Below are 10,909 nucleotides of genomic sequence, written 5' to 3'. Positions count from 1 at the left end.
TTATTTAGGTCTAATATTAATCCCGAAGGTAGATGTAGAGGTAGCGTGCCGACCGCGATCACATCGACTTTGGAACCGTTTCCCACGCGCATCGTCACCTCGTCCTTCGCCAGTGTTCGCTTAATCCGTAGTCCCTATTTCGAGTTGCAAATATTAGCAACAGAACCAGTATCAAATACCCATGTGCTACTGCGAGCTCTAGTAATGTACACATCAATAACATGTATATCACATATAGCTTTGCTCACCTTGCCATCCTTCTTATCCGCCAAATACTTGGGCAGTTCCGCTTCCAGTGACCAGTCTGCTTGCAGTAGAAGCACTCAGTTTCAGGCTTAGGTCCAGACTTGGGTTTCTTCTCTTGAGCAGCAACTTGCTTGCCGTTGTTTCTTGAAGTTCCCCTTCTTCCTCCCTTTGCCCTTTTTCTTGAAACTAGTGGTCTTACTGACCATCAACACTTGATGCTCCTTTTTGATTTCTACCTCCGCAGCTTTCAGCATTGCGAAGAGCTCGGGAATAGTCTTGTTCATCCCTTGCATATTATAGTTCATCACGAAGCTCTTGTAGCTTGGTGGCAGTGATTGAAGAATTCGGTCAATGACGCAATCATCTGGAAGATTAACTCCCATCTGAATCAAGTGATTATTATACCCAGATATTTTGAGTACATGCTCACTGACAGAACTATTCTCTTCATCTTCCATCTATAGAACTTATTGGAGACTTCATATCTCTCAATCCGGGCATTTGCTTGAAATATTAACTTCAACTCCTGGAACATCTCATATGCTCCATGACGTTCAAAACGTCGTTGAACTCCCGATTCTAAGCGGTAAAGCATGGCGCACTGAACTATTGAGTAGTCATCAGCTTTGCTCTGCCAGACGTTCATAACATCTGGTGTTGCTCCAGCAGCAGGCCTGGCACCCAGCGGTGCTTCCAGGACGTAATTCTTCTGAGCAGCAATGAGGATAATCCTCAAGTTACGGACCCAGTCAGTGTAATTTCTACCATCATCTTTCAACTTTGCTTTCTCAAGGAACGCATTAAAATTCAACGGAACAACAGCACGAGCCATCTATCTACAATCAACATAAACAAGCAAGATACTATCAGGAACTAAGTTCATGATAAGTTTAAGTTCAATTAATCAAATTACTTCAGAACTCCCACTTAGATAGACATCCCTCTAATCCTCTAAGTGATCACGTGATCCAAATCAACTAAACCATAACCGATCATCACGTGAGATGGAGTAGTTTTCAATGGTGAACATCGTTACGTTGATCATATCTACTATATGATTCACGCTCGACCTTTCGGTCTCCGTGTTCCGAGGCCATATCTGCATATGCTAGGCTCGTCAAGTTTAACCTGAGTATTCTGCGTGTGCAAAAACTGGCTTGCACCCGTTGTAGATGGACGTAGAGCTTATCACACCCGATCATCACGTGGTGTCTGGGCACGACGAACTTTGACAACGGTGCATACTCAGGGAGAACTTCTTGATAATTAGTGAGAGATCATCTTATAATGCTACCGTCAATCAAAGCAAGATAAGATGCATAAAAAGATAAACATCACATGCAATCAATATAAGTGATATGATATGGCCATCATCATCTTGTGCTTGTGATCTCCATCTCCGAAGCACCGTCATGATCACCATCGTCACTGGCGCGACACGTTGATCTCCATCGTAGCATCGTTGTCGTCTCGCCAATCTTATGCTTCCAAGACTATCGCTACCACTTAGTGATAAAGTAAAGCATTACATCGCGATTGCATTGCATACAATAAAGCGACAACCATATGGCTCCTGCCAGTTGCCGATAACTCGGTTACAAAACATGATCATATCATACAATAAAATTTAGCATCATGTCTTGACCATATCACATCACAACATGCCCTGCAAAAACAAGTTAGACGTCCTCTACTTTGTTGTTGCAAGTTTTACGTGGCTGCTACGGGCTTAGGCAAGAACCAATCTCACCTACGCATCAAAACCACAATGATAGTTTGTCAAATGGACTCCATTTTAACCTTCGCAAGGACCGGGCGTATCCACACTCGGTTCAACTAAAGTTGGAGGGACAGTCGCCCGCAAGCCACCTGTGTGCAAAGCACGTCGGGGGAACCGGTCTCGCGTAAGCGTACGTGTAATGTTGGTCCGAGTCGTCTCGTCCAACAATACCGCCGAACCAAAGTATGACATGCTGGCAGGCAGTATGACTTGTATCGCCCACAACTCACTTGTGTTCTACTCGTGTATATAACATCAAACCATAAAACCTAGGCTCGGATGCCACTGTTGGGGAACGTAGTAATTTCAAAAAAATTCCTACGCACACGCAAGATCATGGTGATGCATAGCAACGTGAGGGGAGAGTGTGATCTACGTACCCTTGTAGATCAACAGCGGAAGCGTTGACGCAACATAGAGGAAGTAGTCGTACGTCTTCCCGATCCGACCGATCCAAGCACCGTTACTCCGGCACCTCCGAGTTCTTAGCACACGTACAGCTCGATGACGATCCCCGGGCTCTGATCCAGCAAAGCGTCGGGGAGGAGTTCCGTCAGCACGACGGCGTGGTGACGATCTTGATGTTCTACCGTCGCAGGGCTTCGCCTAAGCACTGCTACAATATGATCGAGGTGGAATATGGTGGCAGGGGGCACCGCACACGGCTAAGGAACGATCTCAATGATCAACTTGTGTGTCTAGAGGTGCCCTCTGCCTCCGTATATAAAGGAGCCAAGGGGGAGGGGGCCGCCGGCCAGGAGGAGGGCGCGGGAGTAGGACCCCCCCCCCCAATCCTAGTTGGACTAGGATTCCCCGAGGGGGAAAGAGAGAGAGGGGGGCCGACCACCTCTCCTAGTCCTAATAGGACAAGGGAGGGGGAGGCACGCGGCCACCTTGGGCTGCCCCTTTCTCCTTTCCACTAAAGCCCACTAAGGCCCATATGGTTCCCGGGGTATTTCGGTAACCTCCCGGTACTCCGGTAAAATCCCGATTTCACCCGGAACACTTCCGATGTCCAAATATAGGCTTCCAATATATCAATCGTTATGTCTCGACCATTTCGAGACTCCTCGTCATGTCCGTGATCACATCTGGGACTCCGAACTAACTTCGGTACATCAAAATGCATAAACTCATAATAACTGTCATCGTAACGTTAAGCGTGCGGACCCTACGGTTCGAGAACAATGTAGACATGACTGAGACACGTCTCCGGTCAATAACCAATAGCGGGACCTGGATGCCCATATTGGCTCCTACACATTCTACGAAGATCTTTATAGGTCAGACCACATAACAACATACGTTGTTCCCTTTGTCATCGGTATGTTACTTGCCCGAGATTCGATCGTCGGTATCCAATACCTAGTTCAATCTCGTTACCGGCAAGTCTCTTTAATCGTTCCGTAATACATCATCCCGCAACTAACTCATTAGTTGCAATGCTTGCAAGGCTTAAGTGATGTGCATTACCGAGAGGGCCCAGAGATACCTCTCCGACATTCGGAGTGACAAATCCTAATCTCGAAATACGCCAACCCAACATGTACCTTTGGAGACACCTGTAGAGCTCCTTTATAATCACCCAGTTACGTTGTGACGTTTGGTAGCACACAAAGTGTTCCTCCGGCAAACGGGAGTTGCATAATATCATAGTCATAGGAACATGTATAAGTCATGAAGAAAGCAATAGCAACATACTAAACGATCGGGTGCTAAGCTAATGGAATGGGTCATGTCAATCAGATCATTCAACTAATGATGTGATCCCGTTAATCAAATAACAACTCTTTGTCCATGGTTAGGAAACATAACCATCTTTGATTGACGAGCTAGTCAAGTAGAGGCATACTAGTGACACTCTGTTTGTCTATGTATTCACACATGTATTATGTTTCCGGTTAATACAATTCTAGCATGAATAATAAACATTTATCATGATATAAGGAAATAAATAATAACTTTATTATTGCCTCTAGGGCATATTTCCTTCAGACGGTTCATCGGTTATTACAGTCATAGCCGACGGTAGTGCCATTGGCGGACGGTTATTGTTAACTCATGGGTATTACCACTAATAACCGACGGTATACTACAATGCCCGACGGTGAAAATCCAACTCTCGGGTATCCAACTTAATGCCCGACGGTTCAGTGTAATGTCCGACGGTTTTTGCTACACCCACGGGGATTACATGTAATGCTCGACGGTGAAACTTAATAGCTGGCGATGAAAACAAAACTCTCACCTATGAATAAAAATAGCCCACGGTATATGTGTGACTCTCGGTTATTTGAGTATATACCCGATTGGGGATAGAAATATCTGGCTATCAACTTTCACTCTCGGTGATATGTTTTAATGGAGAACATCAATAAAGACGTGGAATGACCGATGCCATATGCCAAATAATTTCCGTATAAGAAAATTTCCAATAATTGAGATCTAGCATTTCTATTCTATGTGCTTTAGTTATGTTGTTTTCACAATTAATATATAGTATGCTTAAATTTTTTGGTATTAAACAACAAATAGTATGATTACAAAAATGTGCACTTTCAAAGTACCATAAAGAGATAGCCTTTTGAGAGTCGAAAATGATTCATTGTCCCTCCACGATATATCTTCTCTGACGGCATCACTCCCTAGAGTAGTGCTCGTCGTAGTCTTGTATATAGTGTCTAAGTCCATATGTGACTCGATTTTTGTAGAAAATAGCCGACGAGGGATAGCAATAACTAGTAATTGACTTCCGCTCTTGGTGATATGTTTCAGTGGGCGAAGACGATAATCATATTGAACCCCAACAATTAGGTTCTAGCATTGCTATTGTAAGTGCATATTATTATTTTTCATCCATAGGTTGGTTAAAAAATTAAGACCTGAAGGATTGGAGAATCACCAAAGAACTAGCTGTGGACAGGGGTGTGTGGAAGCTTGCTATCCATGTGCGAGAGCCATGAGTTGGTCACGAGATCTTATGGGTTTCACCTGTAGCCTGCCCTGCCCCAACTTGTTTTTAAATGGATCCAAAACAATACATATAGAAATGTTTTAAAATGCCATGTTTGAAAGAAAATGTGCACTTACAAAGTATCATGAGGAAAGGGCTCTTTTTTCAGTTGTTTCTTCACGTTTTGTTAGGGTTTGTGTCCTGCTCGGGAAGACGAGACAGCGGCGGCTCCGTAGACACGGAATAATGTTCTCCCTGCCTTGCTTCTGTCTCGATGGCGTGTCTAGCATCATCGATGGGTGTGTGGAGGTGTGTCTCTAGCGGATCTATCCTTGGTGGATTTGTTCAGATCAGCTCGTAGTTCGTCTACGTTCATGTGTTTTCAGATTGAATCCTTCCGATGTACGCTACTCTTCATCGACGGCGGTTGCTGTTCTGTTGCGCTGGTTCTATGAGGCCTTAGCACGACAACTTCCCGATTGTCTACTGCAACAAGTTTGCCCGGCTACGGCGGTGCATCTTCGGCTTGCTTCAGTGCATATGTAGTCGTCGCTAGGTGGTCTACGGATCCGGATGTAATTTTTATTATTCTGGGTTCGTTGTACTGCCATTGGTTGAAGATGAATAGATTGAAAGTTTTCTTGCAAAAAAATTATAGAATTACTTTTTAAGAAAAATATAAAAATAATTACTTTAATATAGTAACTAGCACATATGCCCGTGCATTGCAACGGGAAAAATTCATATTTTGTGCAAGCATAATGTCCCACAGCACCGGGAAAAAACATGCTGCAATGTAGCATTCATTTACAAAATAAACATAAAAAAATACGTTGCAATTTAGCCGTGTTCACATTTTCTTTGCCGGGGATAATCTCCCACTGATTCCATTTAAGTATAATCATTTTTAATGGCATTTAAGTATAATCCCTTCATTAATTACCATGACGTCCTCATCCGTTTTAGTCGGGAATCAAATTCTTCCTTTTCTAATTTAGTAGCCCCAACACATTGAAGTCTACTGATCCTTCTTTTTAATTATCCTACTTTTTACCTCAAATCCTTCATGTAGAATTTATTAACACCACAATCTTTCTTTTAGTTATTCCACCGATTTACTCATAATCCTTTTTTAATTAACCACATCCATTTAAATATTCTAGAATTTATTAACACCACAATCTTTCTTTTAGTTATTCCGCCGATTTATCCATAATCCTTTCTTAATTAACCACATCCATTTAAATATTCTATTTAAGCCTACAATCCTTCCTTTATTAGCTCATTCGCTTAATTAGCTCGCCCTAAATATGATAACTGTCACTCGTATATTTAGAGCGAGTTGGGATTAGTAAATATGAAAGATACATAGGTCGTCCCACAATGTTGATTTATTTTGACACAATTATTTTTCGCAATCTCTATGAAAGCCTATAAAAGGCCCATCAACATACAAGTACCTGGCCCAAATCGCTTAGCGTGTGTAAACCAAACGAAAAGGACTAAACCAAACCAAGAATACCTATTCCCTTTAATAGTAGGTATACATATAGATTTATTTCTACCTAGTATGTGGTATGTATCTTTTTGGAATCTTTTGTAGAAAAAAAGTAAATTACCATTCCCCGCAAAAAATTGTCAATTAGCATTAACCATTTTCACCTCCCGCCATTGTTTCCCTCTTGCCATTTACCTTTTTTTGCACGTCCCGTCTTCTATCTGCCACGTGCCCACGTCCTCCCATCTCTCATCCCTTTTCCCACTGAAACTTCCCATGCCGCATCATCTCTGCAATCCACTTCTTCTCCGCCGTCGTGCGCCAACCCGTCCGTCGTCCATCGATCCGGCTGCGCACCTCCTCCCTGGCCTCGTTGCTCTCCCTGGCCCAGCAACATCATCCGCTCCCCTAGATGTTCCTCCCTGTGCGAAAGCGTGTCCTTTTGACTCCCATTTCCGTCATCGTTGCCCTCAGATCTGGCAGCCCCCGGCCACGACGCTGCCGGATCTGGCCGCCTGGACCTCATCGCCCCACCAATACAGGTGCTCGCCGTAGCTCCTTAGTACTGAAGCTGTTTTCTTCGTCGGCTCTCTCTCCCTCCACCTCCTACGCCAACGCCATGTATCGGCCCACCTCCTCCTCATCAGAGTGGCCACCTGATGTCGCGGAGTGGACCACAGTGTTGCCTTCACTCGCCTGTACCAGGTCCGGTCGCCTCTTCCTTTGCGCAATTCGTCAAGCAGGTCATATTTGCGACGTATGCGTGATGCAGTAATCATTCGTGAGCTTGTTTTTGTTGGTTGGGTGCAGGTTTGATCCTGTGGTTGAAGTTGATCACCGGTAACATGGAGGAGATGGTTCCATAGGATTCAAGTTCTACAACGAAGCCATGGCTGTATGCATGTCTGTTTAGGTCTACTTTCTGTCTGTATGGTTGTTGAAACACAAAGATAGGCCTGTTTGGAAAATAAAGTCAAGCCTATTTGTTGAAAAATAATTTAATTAAATAGCAAGTGGCCATTTGGTGCCATCGAGATGAGCTAGCTAGCTTGTGTTGATGCATGTATGTTTGCTCAAGACTAGCTAGTTGCAGAAGTTGGCACTAGTACATAAGAGGAGGCACTGTGTCAGTGTATGTAATCAGGATCGGGATGTATACTTCATACTACTGTATAGCTTAACTAGCAGTCCCTGCCAAGCAAACCAATTGACATTGAAGAGGCCCTCCATTCATGTAGTATGTACATTCCTGGTTCTTTTTCCTTCAGTTTTGGTTTGTAGATGTAAATGTAAGTTCTGTAATCTTGCTTTTGCTTTCTTCTCAGTATTTTGTAGTTCTGTAGCATTTAACTCATGTGCCTCAGGCTGATGCACCCACTAACATGTTAACATCATGTCTCGTGTGTTCCTTCTCAAAGATGTAGAGCAGGGGTTCTTACTTGTTGTTCGTACACGCGCTATGCTATCATGCAGGTCTCAGTTGGACCTCTCTGAAGAGCAACAATATAAAGCTTTTGAGCTTACGCACATGAATCTCCAAGAATCCGGTGGTCTACTGAGCCAGTTGTATGCTGGGCGAGAAAGGGAGGAACAGTGAACCTGACACAATGACACACCCTTTGCCTGATGACCATTTCCAATCGTGATGACCTCCGGTTGGTGCTGAAGGTATTTTGTTCCTTCTATTTTCTTATGCAGACTGTAGAGAATCTTGTTTGTTGAATTCTGATGAAAAACTGGATGTTCTAATCAAAGTAGTACAGTGATGTACTATTTACTTGTTGTAGTATTATATTTATCTGTTAATGGACGAGATACTTTCAATGTTGATTTATAGTGACAATGCAAGAGTTGTAGATAAATTTCTGTACTTCCAGTCTACTTGATTATTAATTCTTAGGTATGTAGGATGTATGCACCTGCTTATGCCCTATTTTCCTAGAATGTGCTTTATAACTGAGATATCTATCTATGGACTGGCTGTTTTCTGTACACTAAATTCATCTTAATTAAGGTGCTAGGGGCACAATTTGGTTGAACTCATATAGGCAAAGATGTTGCTATAATCAATTACAGTAAACCATTTGCACAGAGAGCAATATTTCAACATTTGATAATATGATTAGGCATGTTTGACCCACTATCAGGCGTACTCCTTTTTACACCCTCCGTCCCATAATATAAAGAGCGTTTTTCACACTACACGAAAAACGCTCTTATATTATGGGACAGAGAGAGTAGCATTTATTTTTCCCTATAAAACTTTGCCTCTCTTGGTCCTCAACTTTTGAGACCTTGATGCTTTTGAGAATGTATGGCAAATTTGGTTTCGTTATAGCAATGGAACCAGGGAGGTTGCCTCTCTGTTGATCAAATGAACAATATGTTTATATCTTTCTTTACATGGCATTCTTCATCAGTTTATTGCATGCCAAAACTAGCCAATAGTGTTCTGCTAGTCTAATGCTTCTGTTTTGTCGTCAGACTATAAAATATAAACGCTGGTAAATACTTCAGTGGGGTTGCAAATGTCCTTGTACTTGGTCAATATCATTTTATGATTGCAACAAGCCATCTTGGTCTAACTATAACACATATGATTGTTACATTTAATTAGAAAAATGTCATGTGCTTTGAATTATATGAATCTTACAAGTAACTCGAAAAGCATGATGTGTTCTGAACTGCTGCAAACTTATAATGAAATTGACATCAGTGTGGTTTATTGGTAAATTATTCCTTCTGTACACAGAACAACGTGTAGTGCTCAGTCTATTATTTGGAGTATGCGTTCCTGTTGATTCATGTTACCCTGAAAATTGCATATGAAGGATCAAAAGGTGAAATACGTAGTCATGTTGTTTGATAGCGGCTAACCAGTCAATTAGAACATCTAACTTTTTTCACTGTATGCTTGTTGAAATTTCAACTACATTACATCATTTTCATCTCCCTTACAACCAGTCTAATCATTTCCTAGGAATGAGAAACTGTACTGGAGGAATTGTGATCTATGGCAAGGGTGATGATGTTTATGACGATGGTTGTTATGATCTATATAGTGATGAGCATTATGATCCATATGGTGATTTAGGGTGACGAGTCTAATGCTCATTCTTGAAGACATGCAACAAAGTGAAGTTATGAAGTTCTGGTCAATGTAACTTACGCATAATCCTTGGACCATTATATTGTTTTGCATTTTAAACTTCCTAGATAGATCATGATGATCAATGTAATTTTGATGTAACTCTTGTGATATTTTGAAAGTTGCGCTAAATATAATATATGTTACTTGGTCATGTGTGGGTTGTGCATTATGAGATATATATATATATATATATATGAAATGGAAAACAATCCTCGAGGAATGCCTACTGGCCTACCATGTAATAAATACTCAGCTACAACGTATGCCAACGGAGACTTCACACCATCGGTGAATCTATATATTGAGGGCGTTCATTGGCCTCTCAACTATAGGAATCCCTCAAGGGGTGTATATACAATCAGTGATCATACTAGATGACAGTTTGGTTCTCCTCTCGTTTATAATGAACCCTGAGGGGTCAAATATACCGTCACCTATTGCAAAAGCCGAAGGGAAGTAATAACTGTAAGAAAATAAATACTCGACGGGGAACCGTCAACTATAAGTGTCGTCGACTTCTTGTGAGACGGCTGGCTACCAAAACATGCCCAATGGCTCACCGTCAGCTAATTACCGTGCGAGAAGGTATTGCCTTACAGTACCGTCGGCTATTGTTGTAATGGCCGACCAAGCATAGCCGAAGGGAGATAGCCGATGGTGTACCGTTAGTTATAAAGAAATTCGACGGTGTATAGAAATATCCGACGGTGATTTGACCCTCAGTTATATTGGAAAATCTAGTAGTGTTTCCACCATTCCGTTTATCATGACACGTTCATCATTGTCATATTGCTTTGCATGATCATGTAGTTGACATCGTATTTGTGGCAAAGCCACCGTTCATAATTTTTCATACATGTCACTCTTGATTCATTGCCTATCCCAGTATACCGCCGGAGGCATTCATATAGAGTCATACCTTGTTCTAGTATCGAGTTGTAATCATTGAGTTGTAAATAAATAGAAGTGTGATGATCATCATTCATATTGCATTGTCCCCCCCAAAAAAGGGAAAGGCCAAATAAAAAAAGTCCCAAAAAAAGATAAAATAAAAAGGGACAATGTTACTATCCTTTTTTCCACACTTGTGCTTCAAAGTAGCACCATGATCTTCATGATAGAGAGTCTCTTGTTTTGTCAGTTTCATATACTAGTGAGAATTTTTAATTATAGAACTTGGCTTGTATATTCCAACAATGGGCTTCCTCAAATGCCCTAGGTCTTCGTGAGCAAGCACGTTGGATGCACACCCACTTAGTTTATTTTGTTGAGATTTCATGC

At 42.0% G+C, this 10,909-nt stretch overlaps 1 long non-coding RNA gene across 1 annotated transcript; it reads left to right on the top strand.

Moving 5' to 3' along the window:
- The first annotated feature begins 6,747 nt into the window (after positions 1 to 6,747).
- On the top strand, positions 6,748 to 9,772 carry LOC123062062 (uncharacterized). Its single transcript, XR_006429480.1, has 4 exons — positions 6,748 to 7,182; positions 7,288 to 7,372; positions 7,951 to 8,145; positions 9,458 to 9,772. It is a non-coding gene; the product is annotated as an uncharacterized lncRNA (long non-coding RNA).
- The last annotated feature ends 1,137 nt before the right edge of the window (positions 9,773 to 10,909 follow it).

This window comes from Triticum aestivum, chromosome 1A (assembly GCF_018294505.1).
Source record: "Triticum aestivum cultivar Chinese Spring chromosome 1A, IWGSC CS RefSeq v2.1, whole genome shotgun sequence".
Taxonomy (NCBI): Eukaryota; Viridiplantae; Streptophyta; class Magnoliopsida; order Poales; family Poaceae; genus Triticum; species Triticum aestivum.
This window is presented reverse-complemented; position numbering and strand designations above follow the sequence as displayed.